Here is a 22,844-nt window from a genome sequence, read left to right on the forward strand (position 1 = left end):
CTTATCAGATTAGAATAGTATATATTAATCTATCATCCATACATATTAATCTATCATACCTTATCTATCTAACTCCATTATTCTCTTTCTCTCTCAATTTTCCTCTAAATATACCTAAATTAACACAAGAGCTTTGGGGGAAAACTAATTTCCAAACTATAACAGGAGAAATGACTCAAATTATTCTGTAAGAAAACATACAAATGTTCTTTAATGAAAAACACTATATTATATATTGGTTTCAATCTTTCTTTCTAAGTAGTAGGACATTATGATTTGGCATAAAAAGTAATCAGAAAGCATTCAAGGACGAAAACAATTCCAATGTTGAATAACCAGCTAAGGGTTGTATTAAAAGTTAACATAATTATGCTTAAGAACTTGAAGATAAAGGTGGTTATAACAAACAAGCACATAGGGAATTTTGGCAGAGACTTAGAAGTGCAATAAAGAACCAAATAGGAATACTATGAGTGAATAATGTACTACTCAAAATGGAAAAATTACCAGACAGGCTTATCACCAAATCAAAATAAAGGTCAGTAAATGAAAAAAGATTCATAGAAACTATCCAAAAATCAAGAAAAGTATTAAATCATTAAAAAATAAATCCTCAGTAATCTGTGGGACAATATATAGAGTTCTTTTAGTAAAAAGTAGTAATAGCAATTACAAAAGATGTAGCTAAAAAGCACCAAAGCAAATAAAATTAGATACTAAAAGAAAAAAGGAATACAGCTGTTATGATTTGAAACCCTCAAGATTGGAACATCCTGACATCTTGATAGATGACTTATAGAAATACATTTGAACTGCTATATCTCTGTTAGCTTTTTCATTGTTTTATACTTTAATACCTATTTATCAATTTGAGAAAATTCTTTGAAATTTCTAATAAAAAATACATTACTTTTTAAATCAAAATTCTTGAGACCAAGAATCGTCTGTCGTACAATGCAACCAGAGTCCTCAGATAGAGGCCTAATTCTACAGGGTCTTAATGAATCAGATGTAGCTGTTTTCCCCAGAAACCAAATGGAAAAAGTGAAAAGCAGAAATTAATTCTATAACTCTAGCAGAAGGCAAGGCAGAGTCAAGCATCCACATCCCTGTCTTGAAGAATGCTGATGTGGGCTCCCAGATGACATAAGGAAGGAACAGGAGTATATGAAGTCAAATAACCTTGGAAAAACTGGTTGATCATTATCTCAAGATCAACCGTGTGGAGCCTCGTGGGCATCAATAAGAAAGTTACTGCTGCCTGGGCTGTCATTTCCACTCATCACAAGAAGTTCACTGATTAAACCTGCTGTTCCTGGAATTGAATGGGTCCATTATAACTGTAGGAAAGAATGATTCAGAAAGGACAAAGCAGAAATCAGTATGACATTAGTTCCTTCAGGTTCAAGGCAATGATCAGAGACTTTTAGGCACCACTTGGTGGTCTGAAATAAAAGGTTGTAAAAGCTGGCAGTTGACGACCTGTTGCTTGTGAAGTCCCTGCCAATCTCAAAAATATCTTACTCTGATCTTGGTAACTTCTGCCTTGAAGGGAAAGAATAGCCAGCTTTATCCAAGACTTAAGGTAGCAAAGGAGAAAGATGCAAAAAGAGAGGATGTCAAACTTTCATCCAGCTTTTAGTTACCCATTGGACATCTGCAGGCTTAAGTGGAGAGTCAGTGCTTCTATCAAAAGCAGCCTCTAGGTCCCTGTTATAGTAACAGGTATTAGCCAGACAGAAAGGACTAGTCCTGAGACAAGTTCCTCAGCCACCAGAAACAAAGCAAGGTAACAATTGGAAAAGTATCCACCAGATCTAAAAATCCATAGTATTTTATAATGAAAATTTAGAAAAGCAAGTCACAAGCATTAAGCATACAGCAGCTATACGTAAAAGGGACAGGATGATAGGAAGCAAGAGAAGCACTTAAATAGATGGAATGTCTATCAGGAGAAGTTATTGTTGCTTGTGGGTTGGTTGAGCTGCAAGCAGGATGTGTGGTACCCAGGGGTTCTGGATAGTATTTGAGCTAAGATTTTAATGTACATTTAAGAATGCAAAACAATTTGTGGTTCTTTTAGGCCTGAGCAACCCCTCACCATTGCTTCTCCCTTCCATCCTCAGGCCCTTTGAAATTAAATTTAGGATATTTCAAAGCTTTTTCCTCTTATCGCTTAAAAAACTAATTTCATCCACAAACAGCATGCATTCCAAAGAAAATGGAAAATTCTAGAATTGCACTCCCACGTGTCATCTCCAACCCAAACTTCTCCCAAGATAGAGCAGTGGCAAATGCTCTTCAGAACTTAATCAAATTTTCTTCTGTCCAGCTGTGATTCCTTATGAGCTCAGATGAAATCTGTATTCTTTCCCTTCCTGACAGTGTGTTGTGGTCTCCCCATGAACCACCACAGACCTGAATCCTAATTAGTTGGAAAGAAGACTCTGTGTCTAATAACAGTAATTAACAAATGGCATTTGCTTCTCTCATGTCAGGAAACACCAGCAATGCTGCTTGTATTCCCCCTCTTTGCTGGTGTCCCTCCCTTCCTCCCTCTCAGATCAAATTGTTTTTCTCCAATTCTGTGGAAAAGAAAACAGAACTCCCAGGGGCTCCACTGCTTCCAGCCAGCACTGCATTCCCAAGGCCAAATATCTGGGGTAGGAATAAATGCAGTTGTAAGACACTCTTGCAAAAGAGAGCTTTTTTTTCTTTTCCTCCATTAGCAAAACTCTTTCTCCCAGGCTGAGAACCTGCCTCTCTGATCAGAGGCCACCCTAGGGCTGACACCTACATTCTTTTTCACCTTCTATGAGAGACATGACTGATAGTGAACAGACAGATAGGAGTAGTGGAAACATGAGTCTAAGGGAAGAGCCCACTGTGCTGACCTCTATATGCTTTCCTTCAAAAAAGTAAAAAAGAGGAAGAAATTTACCTGCACCCTGCCTAGTGTACATCCATAGGTCACATTCCTCAGTAGACAATCTATTATTTGCAGGACAAATGCAGGTCAAAATGCTGATAAGGCTGGCTGCAGTGGCACATGTCTGTAATCCCAGCTGCTCAGGACCCTGAGGCAGGAGAATCCAGAGTTTAAAACCAGCCTCAGCAAAATAGAGGCACTAAGCAACTCAGTGAGACCGTGTCTCTAAATAAAATACGAAATAGCCTGGGGAAGTGGCTCAGTGGTCAAGTGCCCTGAGTTCAATCCCTAGTGCAAATAAAATAAAATAAAATAAAATAAAAAATGCTGATAAGAACACAAGTTACCCTGAAGGGGAGAAATTCTGTGACTTTTTCACAGACCATATTCTAGAACTCAGGGAGAGAAGGGTAATTGCCCCTAACCATGAAATCTGTAAGAATAGGTTCCAATTAAAACCTGTCAACATGGGCTAAAGTGGACTAGAATTGTCATGCTCAATGGGAACTTGAAAGTATAATGTCATTCTGTTGCAAGTAAAAAGAGGTGGACCTGGGTGGGACTTTCTGGAAACTTCCCTGGGACCCCCAATAAAACTGAATAGGGGGAGGAGGAGCGCATTATCCTTCTCCTGTGAGAGACCCACTCTCTCCCTTGAGAGCGTCCCCCCTTTCCCCTTTCCTATCCCTTCTGATAAACTCATGTCTGTTACTCTGCGTGACATCTCTAAATTTTTTTTGGCTTGATTACAAGAATTATGGTCAAGAATGAGCCCCCATGGCTGCCTCAGCTTCACAGCAAGCCTGTAACACATAGTGTTTCCCCAGGTCATCATGAATTACCATGATTATTTTTTGCTTACTTTCTCCATTCAGTCTTTCCGGGTCCTTTTTTTCTCCACCTCAGAATCTTGTTGATTAGAGGAAAAAATCCTGAAATAAACAATAGTTCTTTGGGTAAGCATATTCTAATAAGGACCAAAAGTCTCTTGATTGAAATTCAGTCATTAGGGAAAAGAATTGATGCTTTTATTCTTCATCTTTTAGGGAGATAAAGCTTAACCACCACAACTGAAAAACTGGTGAGGGCAACACCTTTGTAGAATCTGAAGGCCAGTGATCATGAGTTTTTTCAAACCTCAACACCTGTTAAAGAGACTTCTTTCTTTTTTTTTTCCATTTACCCTTTCATCTTTATTTTTGAACCAACAGAATATCACAGGCCTCACTCAATGCTCAAATCAGCGGTACCTGCTCCCCTCATCCCCCATCTCTTTGGATCAGGATGCCAAATCTAATGGCCTTTTTTTGCTCATGCTCTAAACATCAGTTTTCCTTACTTCTTAGATGTCTGCCTGGTATTTATCCCTCTGAGATTTGCATCTAGAATGTATGCTACATAAGCAACTGCACAAACTGGTTCAAGACCAGAGGGGGAAAAATGTGTCTGTCACTTTTCAAGTCAAGCTACTGTGTAATCTAAGTAGCTGTTTTGCTTTTCTTGTACGCAGGGATTCTGTTCTCTCAATAAGTTTCTCCCTAAATGCTAGAGAAAGGGGGTGACAGAGGGATAGAGGATCTGTAAAGCCAAGCTGCACCAGACCTCAAACATTTTGAGGATGCTCAAGAGATCTATATTTTGTTTTGAAAACAATTCAGGCATTACCCCAAACCACAGGGACTTGGCTCTGCAAGAAGGGAAGCTGACATTGCAAGCCCTGGAGTTTCAGGGGATTTCCTACTTCCCACAAGATTTTCTCTTCTCTCCATGTGTGAAACAATAGCACCGGGAAGGAAAACAAGTTCTGTTTTTCTTGAGAATCTTTTCCTGAATTCCACCCTCTCCCTGGACCTTACGGGCTCCCACATTCTTTAAATTTATAGACTGTCTCTAATTTGAACCCAAAGTTCACTTGAGTCTCATAAAGATGTTCCATGTGCTCTTTCTTTAGGGTAATTATGGCTATGTCCAGGAAAAAAGAAAAGAGAGAAAGTGAGAGAAACTCCATCTTTTTTTTTTTTTTAATTTTTTATTGTGGGTTGTTCAAAACATTACAAATTTCTTGACATATCATATTCCACACTTTGATTCAAGTGGGTTATGAACTCCCACCTTCACCCCATACACAGATTGCAGATTCACATCAGTTACACATCCATTGATTTACAAATTGCCATACTAGTGTCTGTTGTGCTCCGCTGCCTTTCCCATCATCTACCCTCCCCCCTCCCCACCTCTCCCCCCCCCTCCCCTCCTCTCTCTCTACCCCCTCCACTGTATAACCCTGAGGGTCTCCTTCCATTACCGTGCAATTTCCCTTCTCTCTCCCTTTCCCTCCCACCTCTCATCCCTGTTAAATGTTAATCTTCTTCTCCTGTTCTTCGTCCCTACTCTGTTCTTAGTTACTTTCCTTATATCAAAGAAGACATTTGGCATTTGTTTTTTAGGGATTGGCTAGCTTCACTTAGCATAATCTGCTCTAATGCCGTCCATTTCCCTGTAAATTCTATGATTTTGTCATTTTTTAATGCAGAGTAATACTCCATTGTGTATAAATGCCACATTTTTTTTATCCATTCGTCTATTGAAGGGCATCTAGGTTGGTTCCACAGTCTTGCTATTGTGAACTGTGCTGCTATGAACATCGATGTAGCAGTGTCCCTGTAGCATGCTCTTTTTAGGTCTTTAGGGAATAGACCAAGAAGGGGAATCGCTGGGTCAAATGGTGGCTCCATTCCCAGCTTTCCAAGAAATCTCCATACTGCTTTCCAAATTGGCTGCACCAATCTGCAGTCCCACCAGCAATGTACAAGTGTACCCTTTTCCCCACATCCTCGCCAGCACTTGTTGTTGTTTGACTTCCTAATGGCTGCCAATCTTACTGGAGTGAGATGGTATCTTAGGGTGGTTTTGATTTGCATTTCTCTGACAGCTAGAGATGGTGAGCATTTTTTCATGTACTTGTTGATTGACTGTGTGTCCTCCTCTGAGAAGTGTCTCTTCAGGTCCTTGGCCCATTTGTTGATTGGGTTGTTTGTTCTCTTATTGTCTAATTTTTGGAGTTCTTTGTATACTCTGGATATTAGGGCTCTATCTGAAGTGTGAGGAGTAAAGATTTGTTCCCAGGATGTAGGCTCCCTATTTACCTCTCTTATTGTTTCTTTTGCTGAGAAAAAACTTTTTAGTTTGAGTAAGTCCCATTTGTTGATTCTAGTTATTAACTTTTGTGCTATGGGTGTCCTATTGAGGAATTTGGAGCCCGACCCCACCGAATGTAGATCGTAGCCAACTTTTTCTTCTATCAGACGGCGCGTCTCTGATTTGATATCAAGCTCCTTGATCCATTTTGAATTAACTTTTGTGCATGGCGAGAGAAAGGGATTCAGTTTCATTTTGTTGCATATGGATTTCCAGTTTTCCCAGCACCATTTGTTGAAGATGTTATCCTTCCTCCATTGCATGCTTTTAGCCCCTTTATCAAATATAAGATAGTTGTAGTTTTGTGGATTGGTTTCTGTGTCCTCTATTCTGTACCATTGGTCCACCCGCCTGTTTTGGTACCAGTACCATGCTGTTTTTGTTACTATTGCTCTGTAGTATAGTTTGAAGTCTGGTATCGCTATACCGCCTGATTCACACTTCTTGCTTAGCATTGTTTTTGCTATTCTGGGTCTTTTATTTTTCCATATGAATTTCATGATTGCTTTCTCTATTTCTACAAGAAATGCCGAAACTCCATCTTTTTAAAAATTCACTTTTTAAAAATTTCAATTTGTTATATATGACAGTAGAATATATTACAATTCATATTACACATATAGAGCACAATTTTTCATATCTCTGGTTGTATACAAGGTAGAGTCACACAATTCATGCCTTCATGGGTGTACTTAGAGTAGTGATGTCCATCTCATTTCACCGTCTTTCCTACCCCCATATTTCCTCTGTTCCCCTCCCTCCTCTTTGCCCTATCTAGAGTTCATCTAATTCTCCCATGCCCCCCTCAACTCATTATGAATCAGCATCCTTAAATCGGAGAAAATATTCCGTATTTGGTTTTTTGGGATTGGCTAACTTCACTTAACATTATATTCTCCAATTCAATCCATTTACCTGCAAAGTCCATGAATTTATTTTCTTTTAATGCTGAGTAATATTCCATTGTGTATATGTACCATATTTTCTTTATCCATTCATCCACTGAAGGGCATCTAGATTGGTTCCCACAGTTTAGCTATTGAGAATTGTGCTGCTATAAATATTGATGTGGCTATGTCCCTGTAGTATACTGTTTTTAAGTTCGTTGGGTATAGTCCAAGGAGTGGGTTAGCTGGGTCAAATGGTGGTTCCATTCCCAGTTTTCTAAGGAATCTCCATACTGCTTTCCATATTGGCTGTATCAATTTGCAGTCCCACCAGCAGTGTATCAGTGTACCTTTTCCCCCACATCCTCGCCAACACTTATTGTGATAACTTCCATTCTGACTGGAGTGAGATGAAATCTTAGAGTAGTTTTGATTTGCATTATTTTAAAGCCAAGCATTTATTAGAAATTGTTCCATAAAAATAACTAATTTTAGTAGTTAGAATACACTTCATGAAAGTCATCATAGTTGAATTCTATTGCTAATGTCTTAAATTGTCATGCTACCATGAAGTATTTCTCTGTTACACCTGGGGAAAGGCCAAGGAGATTAACTTAAGCTGCTCTAGAACTTATAACCAATTAATGGCAGAATTAAGACAAAAAATCTGAGTTTTTAAGCCTTTTACTTAGCTTATAAAATGACAATAAGGAAGAAAATGACAATATGCCACTTGACCTTTTCTCCCAGAATAAAAAAAATTCACCTGTGTTCTGCCAGCGTTCTTTCAGTGATATTTTGGTTTCTGAAGAAATAACATAGTAGGGATCACAGTATGGCAAAATAGATAATGTGGTCTCTACTTGGTGCTTTAACTCAAAGGCAGACTTAGAAGAAGTAGATATGTCCCTGAGAAGCCTGTTTCAGTTGGATTCAATTTAGTTTCAGGGATCATCTAAAACTTATTACTAGAATTAGAAATGAACAAGGAAGACAAAGGACTGGGAGTACAGCTCAGTGGTAGGGTGCTTGTCTAGCATGCACAAGACCTTGGGAATGATCCCCAGACTGGGGTGGGTGGGTGGGGGAAGATGACATTTAGACATTTAGATGGCTATTGCTAACTTGAATCCCTTTCAGAGCATTATTAGCATAACTAATTCCTAATTCTTTCCCATTTGGTAGATATTATGAGGACTAAAGAAATAATTTTGAACAAAAGTCTGTTCAGGCCATATGCAGCAATGGAAAACCATTTACTATCCAGTTACCATGTGTTAGGGGTATACCAAGTAAGTATAGCTATAGATCCTGTCTAGCAGGGAAATTTGACTAAGAAAACCCTAGACTCTTTTTTAACAGTTGTCTTTGGATATTAACATACAACAGTTTGTTCTTAATCCCATTTTTTGTTTAAATAAACCAGAGCACAATGTGTGTCAAAACCCAAGGATCAAAGCACCAAGGCTGAAGACAAATCAGTTAGGATACCTACTATATAAACAGAACATAGTGTTTGCTTTGTCAAACCATTCTACTTAACACCACTTTCCAATCAATCCCTCTGGATCTCAGTCCTCAATTTTCCCAACTTCAACATTACAATGTACCCAGGACATTATTGGATTCAGCTTTCTGGATCTTTTAATTTGCTATATATGTCCTCTACACTAAATGTGATTAATCGCAAAAAAAAAAAAATGATCTCTTCAAGAAACCTTCATAAAAAAATACCAGATTCCCTATTAACAAGACAAAGAAATCAAGTTTAACATTAAGGCCAAAACAGATGACAATAGTCTGTCAAAACATATAGACGGCACAAGAAAGCTCTGACCTCAGATCCCCTCTGCTGAAGGAGTCACTGGCAAAATTCCAAGGTGTAGTAGATATGTCTTTCCTCACTCTCCTTGAACTGCTGGATGCTGAAATCATCTCTGACTGGGAAGGGTCACTTTCTGCCCCTACAAATAAAGCAGATCTTTTTAAGAGACTTTTTCTAGACTTTTTTTTCTTCTGCTTATGTAGATGTATTCTTTTCCTGGTACTAGAAGCCCTGGATTATTTTGAGAACTCCCTTGAGGAGTCTGCTATTATATCTGTGGCTTCCTTCTTGTATTTCTTCTGATTTTTTTTTTAATGTGTGTGTGTGTGTGTGTGTGTGTGTGTGATCTTTTGTGAGATTTGCTTCTTTTTGTGAGATTTCTTTGACTTCTTTACCGGGTTTCTGTTCTCGCGACTAAAAGGCTCAGGGGTCACTCCAGATAAACTGGGCTGACTGGGTTGCAGGAAATAACCACACAAGAGACATGAATACCTTTTTCTTTGGGGTCGCTGTGATGGCTCCTCTGACCTTAAGGGTCCGCAGAAAGAGGGAGAGCGAGAGCACATGCTGACCCCTTTTATTGAGGGAAGCTATTCAAATGAGGCAAGGGGTCAGGTTTCAGGGGGCTGAGTATCTTCATGATGTCCACTGTCATCAGATTGACTGACACCTGGGTAGGCCACACCCAAGGGCACAGTAAGAGAAGGGGACACACACAGGCACTTCCATGGAAGATTCTATCCTAAACAGGGCAAGAGGTTATATTACAAAGGAACAGGTGAATGTAGCTTCACCCATGGGGCTGTAGCAAGACACACCCATGCACGAGACATTTCTGTTGCTGAGCGCCTCAGCACCCAGCCAGGGAGTGTGACCCAGTCACAAGGTTGGTCTCCCACACTTCTTATGTTTGCAGGGTTCACAAGTAGATGATTTTACCTGGGGAGATGTTTCTTTTCCCAATGGTAATATCTTGCTGGTCACGGTCGGTTTCAAACTCTTCAGGGGACAACTCTTTAGAACCACTGTGATCCCATCTGTCTGGCAAGTTAGCTTCATAATCCTATAGCTTCTTGTTCCAGGATTTAGCCTTCAGAAAATCATCTTCCAGTGTCCCAGCAATTTGATTCTTTGGCCTCCAATAGTCTCTCTGACTTTCTTCATCAAAACCATCACGACGCATCCGACTGGAACTTCTGGGTGACATTTTCCTTTTCGTCCCCTTGTAAGCATTCTCCATCTATCTTTCTAGTTCTCTTATTTCCCACTTACCTGACACCTCCTGAATCTTATTGTGAACATCTGTATGCCAGATGACTTTCCTCAGGAGGACTTTCCCCAGTGGAACCCAGGATATTCTTCACTCCCTCAATCCTGAGGAAATCAGGCATCTTGTTAGTGTGAGAAAAAGAATCACTCCATTACAAGATCTGCTCTGACCCAGGGAACCAAGGAGTCAGGAATCAAAGGCACGGATACAGTTTCATCAGAGTCAGTGCAGCCTTGTGTGGCAGGGATTGGGGGAGGAAGCTGAAACTCCATCTTTTTTGAGCTCATGAGTCTTCTGGTGAATTCATCTTTGGTTCTGTGCATTTAAATTAATATATTTTGTTCTGGATTGTTTTGTCTAACTGAAATTATTTTTTAGCTATCTAACTTTTTTTTTGTCTTGCTGTTTTTCTACAGACACTGATTATTTTTGCATTAATGCTCAACATACTGGAAACTAAAAGACATCTTCTCTTTTGGAGAGTCCTGAGAAGAAAAATAAATAGTGGTGATAGTGGAAGTAAATCTACCCCCATGTAGAATGAATGACCAGCTGGACCTTTGCTTTCAGCATCCACCATGGCTGACAGATATTACTCCAGACACCGCCCAATGGCTCTTCCCATGTCTGAGTCATACTGTAAAAATCTGTGATAGGCTCTATTTTAATTTTAAAGGGTTAATTATGACAGCGTGTGTGATAAACATCTGTGACTCTTTTGTCTCCTACCTGTGGGGATCTATTATCTGGTAAAAGGGTATAAAATATTTGTTTCCAGTCTACATTTACATATACTTGCTCATGCTTATGTATTCTATATTGTGTCTACATTCATGTTCCTGTCTATATATAATGTACATGGTACCAAAACTGGCTTATAGATAAATGAGCACTCATTTAAAAAAAAAATGGATCCAAATTGTCTTTTAGTTCACATGATTTAAATTGGTGTAAAAAATGATAAGAGTAAAAATGTCTTCAAAATTACTATTCCATACCTATTTCTAGATGGTCAGTTGAAAGAGTATCACCTTATATAAAAATGTTTAAAATATAATGTGAATTTCATATTTAAATTTTATATTTTTATAAAAATATTTTCATAAAAATATTTTATATTTTTCTTCCACTGAAAAAAGATGGTTTAAAATGTTAACTAGGCTTCTCTGATGTCTAGGTTTATATGGGTAACCTAAAGTTAACTGTTACAAATGGGTAAATTAGGTTTAATATAAATGGGATTAATCTTCATTTATATGGTTATTCGAGGAGACATCTGAATAATTTACAATATTAAAATACTAAAATATCAACTTCTAAATATAAATTCAAGTACTCTTGTCTTGAATTTGAGTTCTAAAAGACAACAGATATTTGGGTCTATTAAATGTGCTTTATGAATTGGTGATAAATGTAAGAACTTTTTAAGATTGTTTTCTTTCTGGATTTCAGTAAAAGCAAAGTTTTTAAGAGTTAAAGTTCTAACAGATGTAATTCTATATGGAAAAAATACAAAGGACTGAATCTCTGAAATAGGAAAAACTATAAAAGTAAAGTGTTTAATAAAAATAAAAAGAAATAATATATAAAAATTCATAATATATTCATATATTATAATTCATATATATATATATGTGTGTATATATTGATGTGTATATATATATATCAATGATACCCATCTTGGAGATCAGGAACAGGTCCTTAGTCCCTCCCCAGTGTTGAAGATTAAACACCCAAGTAACACTGAAGCAAGTGTAGAAAGCAAGTTTTATTTAAGAAAGTGATAGAGACAGATTTCTCCAAAGAGAAGGGGCCCCAGAGCTGGATGTCCATAGGATAGTCTTGGTTTTTTATAGACCCAGAACCCTTCTTTTTAATCAATACCTTCTCTTTCTTCTCCACTTATATGCCTGGGAGCAGGGACCTGGAGGTTAATTGTTAGCAACACAGAGTGCCTAGGCGCATGATTGCAGAGACTAACAGCCCATTATCCTCTGGTAACCAGCTCTCATCCTCTGTTGACCCCCATCATTTATTACACTGACTGCCTCAGTGTGCTGAGGAATATGACATATCTTGTCCACTTAGGCCAGGCGGCTCAGCAGGCAGATTAATTTCTGGCAATAAAAGCATGTGTGTGGGGGGGTCAGTACAGTGGGTCCATTTTATAAGTATTATTTTCCTAACCTCTTGTTCCCACTACTCTCATCTGTCTGACCCCTTAAAATACACACACACACTCACACACACATACACACACACCTTCGTGATATGCAGTCGAGGGGGAGAAATAATGTCCATGCGCCTCTGCCTTTGTCGATGCTTTATTCACTCAAATAACTCAATAGAATTTCACCCTATAGGTTCTTAATCAAGAAAATGACAGGCACTGCAATAGACATAATCAATTCACAGCAAACAATTCTAGATTAATTAATTCACAGCAAACAATTCTAGATTAATTCTAAGCACTGCAAACACACTTAATCATGACAGGCTCATGACAGACATTCCCTCTTCGTGCTAAGTCAAGTGTCAGATCAAAAGTCTCAAGCCTTAGGCTTTAATTCCCTAGATGCACACTCACTAAGACCACAGTGATCAGATCAGGAACCAAGGCAGGCTTCTCCTGGGGTGGAGCTGATGGATGGTTGAGGAGAGGGTCATAGGGAGAAGTTGTGGCTCTCACCTGGGTCAAGATGTGGCTGTAGAGTTTGAGAGCGGTGAGGAAGATGCAGAAGATCAGGCAAACGATGAGAAGAGTTGGGATGTCAGCCAAGGTCCTCATCAGGCTCTCCAGCATGAGGGCATCAGTGTTGGCTGGCTGAATGTCTGTTCATTTGCCCCATCATTTATACTAAACTTGGGGGCTTTTGACCACCCTTTCAATACTTATCAGCTGCCACTGGGTCTCTCAATGATGTAATTTACCCTGGGTTTAAAGAATCTTGTCTGGTGGTCCCCACCCTGGTTTTCTTGTCTTTCTCCCTTATTGGAGTGAGGACAACATGCCAGAGACTTCACTCTGAGCTTGTCAGGGTGGGGAGAAGTGACTTGTTTGTGTCTGAGGGACATACTGGAGGGCTCCATAGGTGTACCCGGTGAGACTGCAGGTTTTAAACTGAAGTTTTAAAATGGAGTTGCTTAGGCTCAGCCTAAGGCTAGCCTTACACCTCTCTCTCTCTCTCTCTCTCTCTCTCTCTCTCTCTCTCTCTCACACACACACACACACACACACACACACACACACACACACACACAATCTATTATTTCTGAAATGGGGATTTTAAAGTATTTCTGGAAAGGAAAACCTAATTTATTTAAAGGTTGACAATGTGGAAGATAAAAACATTTTGCCACTTTTTCCACCAAAAAGAAAGTTAGGAGTACTCTTACCCTTTCTGTTTAATGCATGTTTCAAATATAATGTTGAATAATGTTAACTGACATTCAGACAGACACAGTGTTATGGCTTAGAAATTAGAGGTCACCCAAAAGCTCATGTATGAGACAATGCAAGAAAGTTTCTTAACCCAACAGGTGCATTAATCCCCATAGGCAGGTGGGGTGTGGGTGGAGGAGTTGGGTAGATGAGGACATTCCCTTGGGGTATATATTTTGTCCTTGAAGGAATCTGTCTCTCTCTCCGCTTCCTGGTACCATGTTCCCAGACGCTTTCCTCAGCCATACTCTTCTGCTATTATGTTCTACCACACCTTCAACCCTGAGGAATGGAACTGGCTGCCTATGAACTGAGACCTCTGAAACCAACTTTTTTTTCTATGTCCCCATTTCTTCCTTTTGAAATGGAAATGATTACTATGTATCTTTATATGTGGGCTATATGTAACTTGCTTTTGATATTACAGGGGCCCTTGATGAGAGTTTGTCTTGAGTCAGAGGAAACTTTGGACTTGAACCTTTAGGCAATCATGGAAGTGTTAAGACTCTGTGAACTCTTGGAAATGAATTAAATGTATTTTTTTTTATTGTGAGATGAGCATGAGCTTTTGAGGACCAGGGAAAAAATAACACAGTTTAGATATTAGGTTCTTCCTAAAAGCTCATGTGAGACAATGCAAGAAAGTTTAGTCGTGAACTGATCAGGTTATGAGAGCTTTAACCTAATCAGTGCATTAATTCCCCCCCCCATAGGGTTTAACTGGGTGGTGGTTGTAGGAATGTGGGGTGTGGCTGGATGAGGGGGGTCTGTCACAGGAAACCAGGGAGCTGAAACTACAAACCTGGCTCTCGTGTTCCAATGAAAGAAAATTTAAACTCAGACACCAACAGCCATGCAAGAGAATTTTATTATAAGTGATGGTAGAGTGGAAGTGAGGAAAAAATGAAGAGAATGCAAAGTGAGGCTCAAACAGAGAGCACTCTCCAGACAGCTTGGGCCACCTCCAAGCAGAGAATGACAAAGAAGACAATGCTGTCACCAAGTTTATTCCTGTTTCATGATTGGCTTGAAAACGGGTGTCCTCCTTCAGCAACCTTCACCAGTCAGGTATTCAACTCTTCCTTTATGTTGGGTGGTGAAGGTTTGGACCTTAGTTGATCCTCTCCAGAACTGTCATGGTATCCATTATTGAGGCGGGGGCTTCATCTACCAGTCAATCCTTGTTCATGTGGGCATTGGGGTTAGTGGCCAGTCAGAGGCTACCTTACTGCACCTGCACCACTAAAGAATCCTCCCCCACTTCTGAGCTGGTAAGAGATACTGGGGCTCAGGAGATACTTCGGCTCAGGCCTAAGACCTGATCCCACCCTGTCCCAAGCAGGAACACTAAGCAGGACTCACACTGGGCTGATGCTCTGCCTCAGCACGGTCCTAAGGGCACCTGACCATGGAGCCATCCTCCTGTCCACAGGCCACATCCATTCTGAGAAACACAGGGCAGAGAAGAACACCACAAATGGATATGTGCCCTACTTTGCACCTGGCACAATGAGACTTTGAGGCAATTGCCCTTGGTGGGAGATACTGAAGGAACTCAGATGCCGGAGGTATTCACATTCCTCACTCATGCAGATCCAACAGGTGTCCTCAATCTTAATTTCCTGTTTTATTTTGACCCCCTAAGTTATTCTTTCTTGAGGTATTCCCCTCATTATCTCTTCTATTTTCAATTGTTTATCCTCAAGGTTTATGTACTAATGTTTTCCCATGGGTTAGCTGCTAAAATTATTTACTCATGTTCCTTGGCAGTAACTTAAAAAAAAAACGTTAAGAGTAACTTCAAGTAAACCTGTGACCTTGCTATGCATTTCACGGTTCATCACTAACTGCTACCAAACAGGTAAGTCAATGGGAGCATGCTCTTGGGGGATATAGTTTGTTCCTGAGGGAAGCTGATTTCTCTGGTTTCTGGTGCCATGTCCCCAGCTGCTTTTCTCAGCCACACTCTTCCACCATGATGTCCTGCCTTACTTGGAGCTCCAAGGAATGGAGTCGGCTGTCTATGGACCAAGACCTCTGGAATTATGAGCCCGAAAATGAACTTTTCCTCTTCTAATTTTTCTTATCAGAACAATTTTTTTGGCTGTTTTTATCAAAGCCAGAAAAAAAAAAAGCCATCAAAAACACTCAGGAAACAATAGATGAGAAGTTTGTAGAATGATATATATTTTTTTAAAGGCAAAAGTCAGCTTAAGAAATAAAACACTATAACAATGGTGTGTTAAGAGGCAAGACTCACTTGAGATAAGGCTCCTCCTCTCATTCTACTTTATCTTAGGATGGCTTCAAAGTAGGGTAAAATTAAGGTCATTTCAACTTATGTTCAAAAGAAAGCTTATTGTGACCTCAAAATAAAAAGACAAAACTTTATTTAGTTTTGGGTAAATAATAAAATATATTTAAAGGTTGCAATTTAAGGGTTGCAAAAGAGTAAAATTCCTGATTGACTTGCTTAACTTATGGGACTTTTTAGAGGCAAAGTAGATATCAAAAATTCATAAGTGTTATAAGAGTTGTGTTTCTTGGTTCAAAGTTATTATATGAACCAAATGTTTTTGCTCTTGTTAATTTCATTCCCTTGTAAAACTTTATTACTGTTGCCTGTGTTTGTTGAAAGTACTACTTCTAACAGAACAATCTGAGGTAATTAGCTATTATCCCTAGGACAGACAGGATATGACTCCCAGTACTAATACTGACCCCCAATTAAATGGAAGGGTTGACACAGCAATATTATAAAAATTAAAATTAAAACCCATTAATACCACTTTATGGCTGATGAAACTAGCCTGCTAGATATTTAAAATCAAAACTTGGAGAACAAAGCCAAGAAAATATAAAGATCTAAGAAAAAACCAGCCAACACATTAGCCATTGCCCTCTAAGGTCAGCCAAGGCCCAGGGAATGATGTCAGGGCCCTTCTGAGGGGCATGGGACTCTAGTGAGTCACCCGACCTCCTGACCATGAGGATCATGAAGATCCTAGAGAACAGGAAGCCAACCAGTGCACATTCTACAAAGAGGAGGGTCATTGGAGATGGCAATGTCCCTGATGCCTCTAAGAGAAGCCACATGTGGTTAGCAAGACCATGACTCATCCTGGCAGATGGCACAACTGGTAGAAGAAAGCTAAAGAAGCTAAGAGGCTGCTCACAAGTTCTCAAGAGAGACCCTGAGGAATCTCAGCTGACCTTAACAGTATATAGGAAATGGTTAATTTTTGACCAACTTGGTCTTACACACTTGGCAAGAAAGTATGCTCAAAGCACAGCCATACACAAATATAAGGAAAATGGCTGTTTTACTGTAAGTTGAGACATTCATCTGTGTCAGCCCTGCCAAAAGGAAATGAAATAATGCCAGATGGCTATAAAGAAAGTGTTCTTATACAGAAGTACTTATCACAGAGGACTTTGCTGGAGTCACTGGTTTTCCTGAGTCAATGTGAGCCTGGACTCATAGACCTACAAACCTTCCTAACCTCCTACATTGGCGGACTTTATCTATTTTTCACTTGTGGGACAATCTGGCCCCAATAATCATCTCTCAGATTGAGACATAATGTGGCATTTGAAAGCCCTAACTAATATAACTGAGAAAGCCCGAAATTGTGCAGATAAATGGATCCCTCTACTAAACACAGAAGAAATGCTAATGGGAAAAAAAGCCTATTTTATGAAAATCAGATGGCACTAGATATTTTAACTGTAGCTGAAGGGGGGGGGGCACTTTTGCCATTATAACAATTAAATATTATATATTTCTAACAACTTCGCTAATGTTTCTAAAGCATTCGTTGGCCTACATTCACAAATTAATGCCATGTTGGACCCCCACCACAGGCAGGGACCTAGAAGAAGCTGTCCTCGTGTGTCCAAGCCTCCACTAACTATAATTAATTACATCCTCTTAAGAAAAATTACCTTTTCTGGACCATGTCTTCATTATATCTTGCAACCATGTCTCCAGAACCCTCCCTTTTCACCAAAACTTGTCACAACCCACAGTTGCCCTGGTGGCCGAATATCAAGACCTCAGAATGAAAACTTGATGGCCCTTCAAAAAACATGAGCCGGTTAAGAACACAGGGAATTGCAGCAAAACCCAGGAGGACTAATTTTCTCGAATAAAATCTGACTCTGTGAGCACCATATCCTCTGCTCCTCGAAAGTACTTGGAGTTGCCTCGCCCTCTGTCACCTCCCCTCTCACTCTAGTAAACTTTTGCCTGAAACTCTTATTTCGCTGGATTCTTCCCCAGGGAAGCGACACCGCAGGGCTGCAGCGGGGGCAGGTCTCCGCCCTGAAGCAGGACAACCTCACTTCCCATCCGCCCGGTACCCCAGGTGGAGCCCACTGCAGAGAACCCCTCCTCCAAGGGGAAGCACCCCGGGGCCCGCTCCTATCCTGGGCCGCGCACCTAAGCATCTCGGCGACCCTGGCGGCCCCTGGGTTCTTGATTTTATTCCCCAAATCATCCTCTTCAGCCTCCCTCCCCCGCCTCCTGGTCTTTCCTTCTCCTTGCAGGGCGGATCAGATCGCCTGCGGCCTCGCGGTGCCTAGGGGTCTGCGGAGCGGGCGGTGAGTGGGGACAGGGACGCGGGAGCCACAGCAGAGGTGACGCGGGGATAGAGTCGGGCCACGGGGCTTTGAGGGGCGGGCGGCGCAGAGTCCCGGGCAGCGGCTCCGCAGTTGTTCAGTCGCTACAACACCGGCAGGTGGGTGCCAAGTTTGGTTTTTGCGGTGTAGACACCGCGGGCTGGATGGCAGTGACATACAGCCCTGGGGCGGTGGTGCCCGAGCGCCCCCTGGATCTCCGTGCGGGGCAGCCGCCCTGCTGGAGACTCTCTGTCGGAGGGACTCATTCCGCCCTGGGGACAGGCGCTCTCTACGGGTAGCGGCACTACACCTGGTCTCTCTTTGGCGTGCGAGAGGTCCCGCTTGCGGGGTCTTTTGGTGGCTCTCACAGGTGATGCCTGGCTGCAATCCCCCTATCCCCACCCCACTCGGGCCAGCCACTTGCTAGTAAAAAGGTTTAGAGTCACTTCTTTATGAGGCTGCCAGGAAGGATAAGGGAGAGAACCTATCACACTGCCATTCAGACAAGCCTGGAAGATGTAATTTCTGTGGAGTTCTGTTTCCATTCTTTCTACAAAATAAATAATTTATATTTCTGGACTTAGATTCTTGTGTAATCTGTACTCTGCTCCTACCCGCTCCCCCCCCCCTCCAACACACACACACTTTATTAAGATTCCATATTGTTTGTGCTTTTTGGTGTTTTAAAAATTTTTTTATTGGTGAATTACCTTTATACATAATAGGGGGATTCCTTGATATGTATTTATACATACACACAGTACAACAATATGATTTGGTCAATTTCACTCCCCAGTACCTCCCCCTTTCCACCCTTCCTCCCCAGACCCACTTCCTGGACTCTATTGTCCAGCATTGTTTTTAATTTTATATCGCATAATCAAAGTTGGAGCCACCAAAGCAGATTCAGGTGAAGAAAATACTGGATATGGTTGATTTCCCACTCACTAAAAGGGATATAGATTCAATATTTTAGATTGCATGTGTCTCTAGTAGACATAGGGAATCTTCTATCTACTTGACACCGTGTTTAATAATGAATCATCAGCACCATTTCCATTAAATTTGAAAAAAAATAGGAATGTTCATTTCATCATCACGTTATCAATGTGACATTATGCATTTCAGTGCCTAGGAAATCAGGTAGAACAATTGACATTATTCTAAACAGAAAAAGAAGCCAGAAAAGAGCCACTGTTACTCACACATGTGGTTGTATTCTTTGTGAATGTTGCTGATACCCCGACGAAGCCATTCTTATCAGACCCAGACAAAACTGAAATAGGAAAACAAGGAAGAGAGATGACTCTTGCCTTCTTCTCTAAGATAAGTACTTTTTCAAGGACCCTCTAAAAGGCTCGCAAGAGATTATGTCTTCCAAAAGTCTCCATGTTTTGCAAGGCTTCATTTATCTAGTGTTTTCTGTAACAAAGTTTAAATTTTACATTCTTTAAGACTGATCTAATGCAGACAAGGTGCTCACCCCAGAACATTTGCCCAGCAAGGCTCATCCTTCTGTGAGCTGATGCCAACCCCAGCCTGGTCTTCAAAACCAAGGGATTGTGTCTATAAGTACCTTTTAACACATTTCTCCCTTTTTGCCTTTGTAATCTCCCTGAAGAGGTCCATAGTTGACTGTGGGATTCATATTCCCATGGGATGCTCTGTTATTCCCCAATAAACAGCATTATTCTTGGAGATTCTCTCTCTGATTATTATTCAGGTTGATCCTTGCACGTCAAAAGAAACAAAGCTATTTGTAAAAGTAAGAAATTTAGCAAACTGACTAACAACATTTAATTTTAGCCTGTATTTTTAAAAAATATATTTATTTTCTAGGTGTAGATGGATACAACACAATGCTTTTTTTTTTTTTAATGTGGTGCTGAGGATCGAACCTGGGTCCCAACCGTGCTAGGTGAGCGCACTACCGCTGAGCCACGATCCCAGCCCTAGCCTGTATTTTTAAAACCCTTGTCAGGTTATCAACAAATATTCAAATATGCAGGACCTATTTTTAAAAGATATGAAACTCTATCTACCAGGAAGGGAAATTCTTTTAACAGTATTATAAAAATTTGGAAAAAGTATGGATGAAAATATATTTATAACTCTTTGTGAAGATTTCATCTCTCTCTAAAACAATCTATAAATTTAATATAGTATTAACAGAATTTTTTAAATGATTTCACTGTTTGATTCATATGGAAAACGAACAATTGAGAGTATAGGAAGATTTTTAAAAACAAATTAGGTGGAGGATTTTCCATATATTAGAAAATTTTATAAAGCTCTAAAGACAATGGAGTAGACCTAAGACCAGCTAGGTCAATGAAACTGAAGAGCCTGAGACTCAAGAATAAATAGAAATCTGACACTTCAAAGCCAAAGGTAAAGCTGGGTAAGAAATTCTTAATAGCTCATGCTTGGACAGAAAGGTATTTATTTTGAAAAAATATAATATAGTTCTGTTTTTTGTTGTCTTAACTCCCATAGAGAGTCTAAGTGATTTACTAATTTAAATATGTTGTGTGTAAATGTAAAAGTAACCAGCACCCTGACCAACTACATTTAATCTTAGTCTATAGAAAATGTTAAATTGACTCTAGATGCCTAGAAAAAATTTTAAAACCCTATTCAGGTTACCAATAAATAATAAAATATACGGGATTTGCAGGTCTCTGAAAATTTGTGCACAATGCAATTGAGAATGCATTTTAAATCATGATTTAAAAACCAAACTTCATTAAGTAATAAATATTTTAAACATTTGCATTCAAATGGATGCAAAGTGAGCACATAATTAATAAAATATGCTAACATTTTTACAACTCTAACAAGTGATTTTCAAAATCAACAATTTAGTTTGAAGATAAAGGCTAAAAGCCAATTCCCATAAAGAGAAATGCAAAACATTAAGCACAGTTAAATGCTCAGCCATGCTAATTAACAGGGAAAGGCAAATTTAAATAAAATATTTTATGAACTGTATTAATTTAAAAAGTACTACAATACTATGTGTTGCTAAATTTTGTAAAATTATATTCTGGGTTCCATGGTTTGAATATGTCTCCTACAGTTCATGGGAAACCTAGCTGCTCTGAGAATTCTGTTAATACTCAAGATAACTTGCAAGACATAATATTATATATAGCACAATAGCTTCCAATGTCCACCATGCAAAGAAAAGTCTGGGATGCCCATTGTCTTATTTGTACATTGACACACTATAGTTAAGGTGGTGTTCAGGTGACCACTTCCTGCAGTTACAGCTTGTTTACAAGAGAAAGCTCAAAATGGAGTTAGTGATGTTAAAGCATGTCACATTGATTTTAATTGAACACCCACTTACTTAGGTTTACAAGCTTAACCTGGCAAACACATATCCAAATACCCTTACTTTGCAAATTGGACAGAATTCACTACACAGTATCTGGTATGTATCTTGCCCACCTCTGACAATGTTTTAGGTATTGACAACTTGGAAAGATAAACTCCAAACCACCCTGGGGGAACCTTGCCTATGGGCACAGGTAATAAATCTGTCTTACCTGGATTTATAGATAAGGAGGTGGTCGGTCACCTTTCCTCGACCATGAAGGACAGTGGTCATCAGACAATACGGATTGCCAAGGTGTCACAAAGAAATAGGAGAGACTATTCTGGGGATGCAATGTAGAAATCATATGGGTCATGGAGAATGACAGTGGCTTACAGAGAATTAGTGGTGACTCTCATATCTGCTGCTGTGCAGAACATGACTTCTTTGCTTGAGAAATTAGCATCTTTCTGGGAACTACCATACAGTTCTGAATTTAGCTAACACCTTTGTTAGTATTTCCCCAGTCATGGACTCCAAAATCAAAATTCTCTCATGTGGAAAAGACAACAGTGGACCGTTCAGGTGCCTCCACAATGACATACATAGACATACAATCTGCCATGGAATGGGGTCCTAGAATATGACCCTCTTTTTCTACCTATCAATCAATTTGTAGTGATCTGCTATTTTCTTTGTTCTGTCTTACCATTTGCATGTAGGATAATTCTTGGCTCAAGCAGGGAGCTTTCCAATAAAAATTTGACGAAGAAAATATATCCTAACACATTCCTAGTGGAAACATGAATTAGTAAAACTGTTTTATGGAAACAGCTGGTAACACTTTATAGTGTTCATTTAGTTATTGGAATTTATCCTGCAACACATGGTCCCAACTGTTCAAATGAAAATCTGTTGATGTTTACAGTATGATTGCTTGTAATCCAGGAAATTGGAAACAGTTCTAAGTCTATTCATAAGGATTTAGTCATACAATCTATGATAGATATGTGATCATTTAACAAGTTAAATTTTATATAATTAAGAGTTTTAGGTTGCCCTAAATGTTCTGACATAGACACATGTCCATAGCACATTATAAACTAAAACAGAAAGAAAAGAACAAGATGGAAATATACTTTTTACTTGAATTATACTTTAACTTGCTCTTCTGTTTCTGTTCTCTAATTTATAGTAAATGCAGTTTCTGTATGGATATAGTACAGATAGTTTTTGTTTTAGCATATACATATGTGTGTATCTGCGTATGTGTATGTATGTATGCATATAGTATGATGTGATTTTTGTAAATAAGTGCTAACAATATAGAAACAAACCTCTATAGGAATATAGA

The 22,844-nt window shown here is 39.6% G+C and overlaps 1 pseudogene; it reads right to left on the reverse strand.

Annotated features, from left to right (window-relative positions):
* Positions 1 to 8,817: 8,817 nt before the first annotated feature.
* Positions 8,818 to 17,534, reverse strand: LOC124084466 (uncharacterized protein NKAPD1-like; annotated as a pseudogene).
* Between the last annotated feature and the right edge of the window lie 5,310 nt (positions 17,535 to 22,844).

This window comes from Marmota monax, unplaced genomic scaffold (genome assembly GCF_021218885.2).
Source record: "Marmota monax isolate L192 unplaced genomic scaffold, Marmota_monax_Labrador192_F-V1.1 WCK01_AAM20220418_F8-fsc00022, whole genome shotgun sequence".
Taxonomy (NCBI): domain Eukaryota; kingdom Metazoa; phylum Chordata; class Mammalia; order Rodentia; family Sciuridae; genus Marmota; species Marmota monax.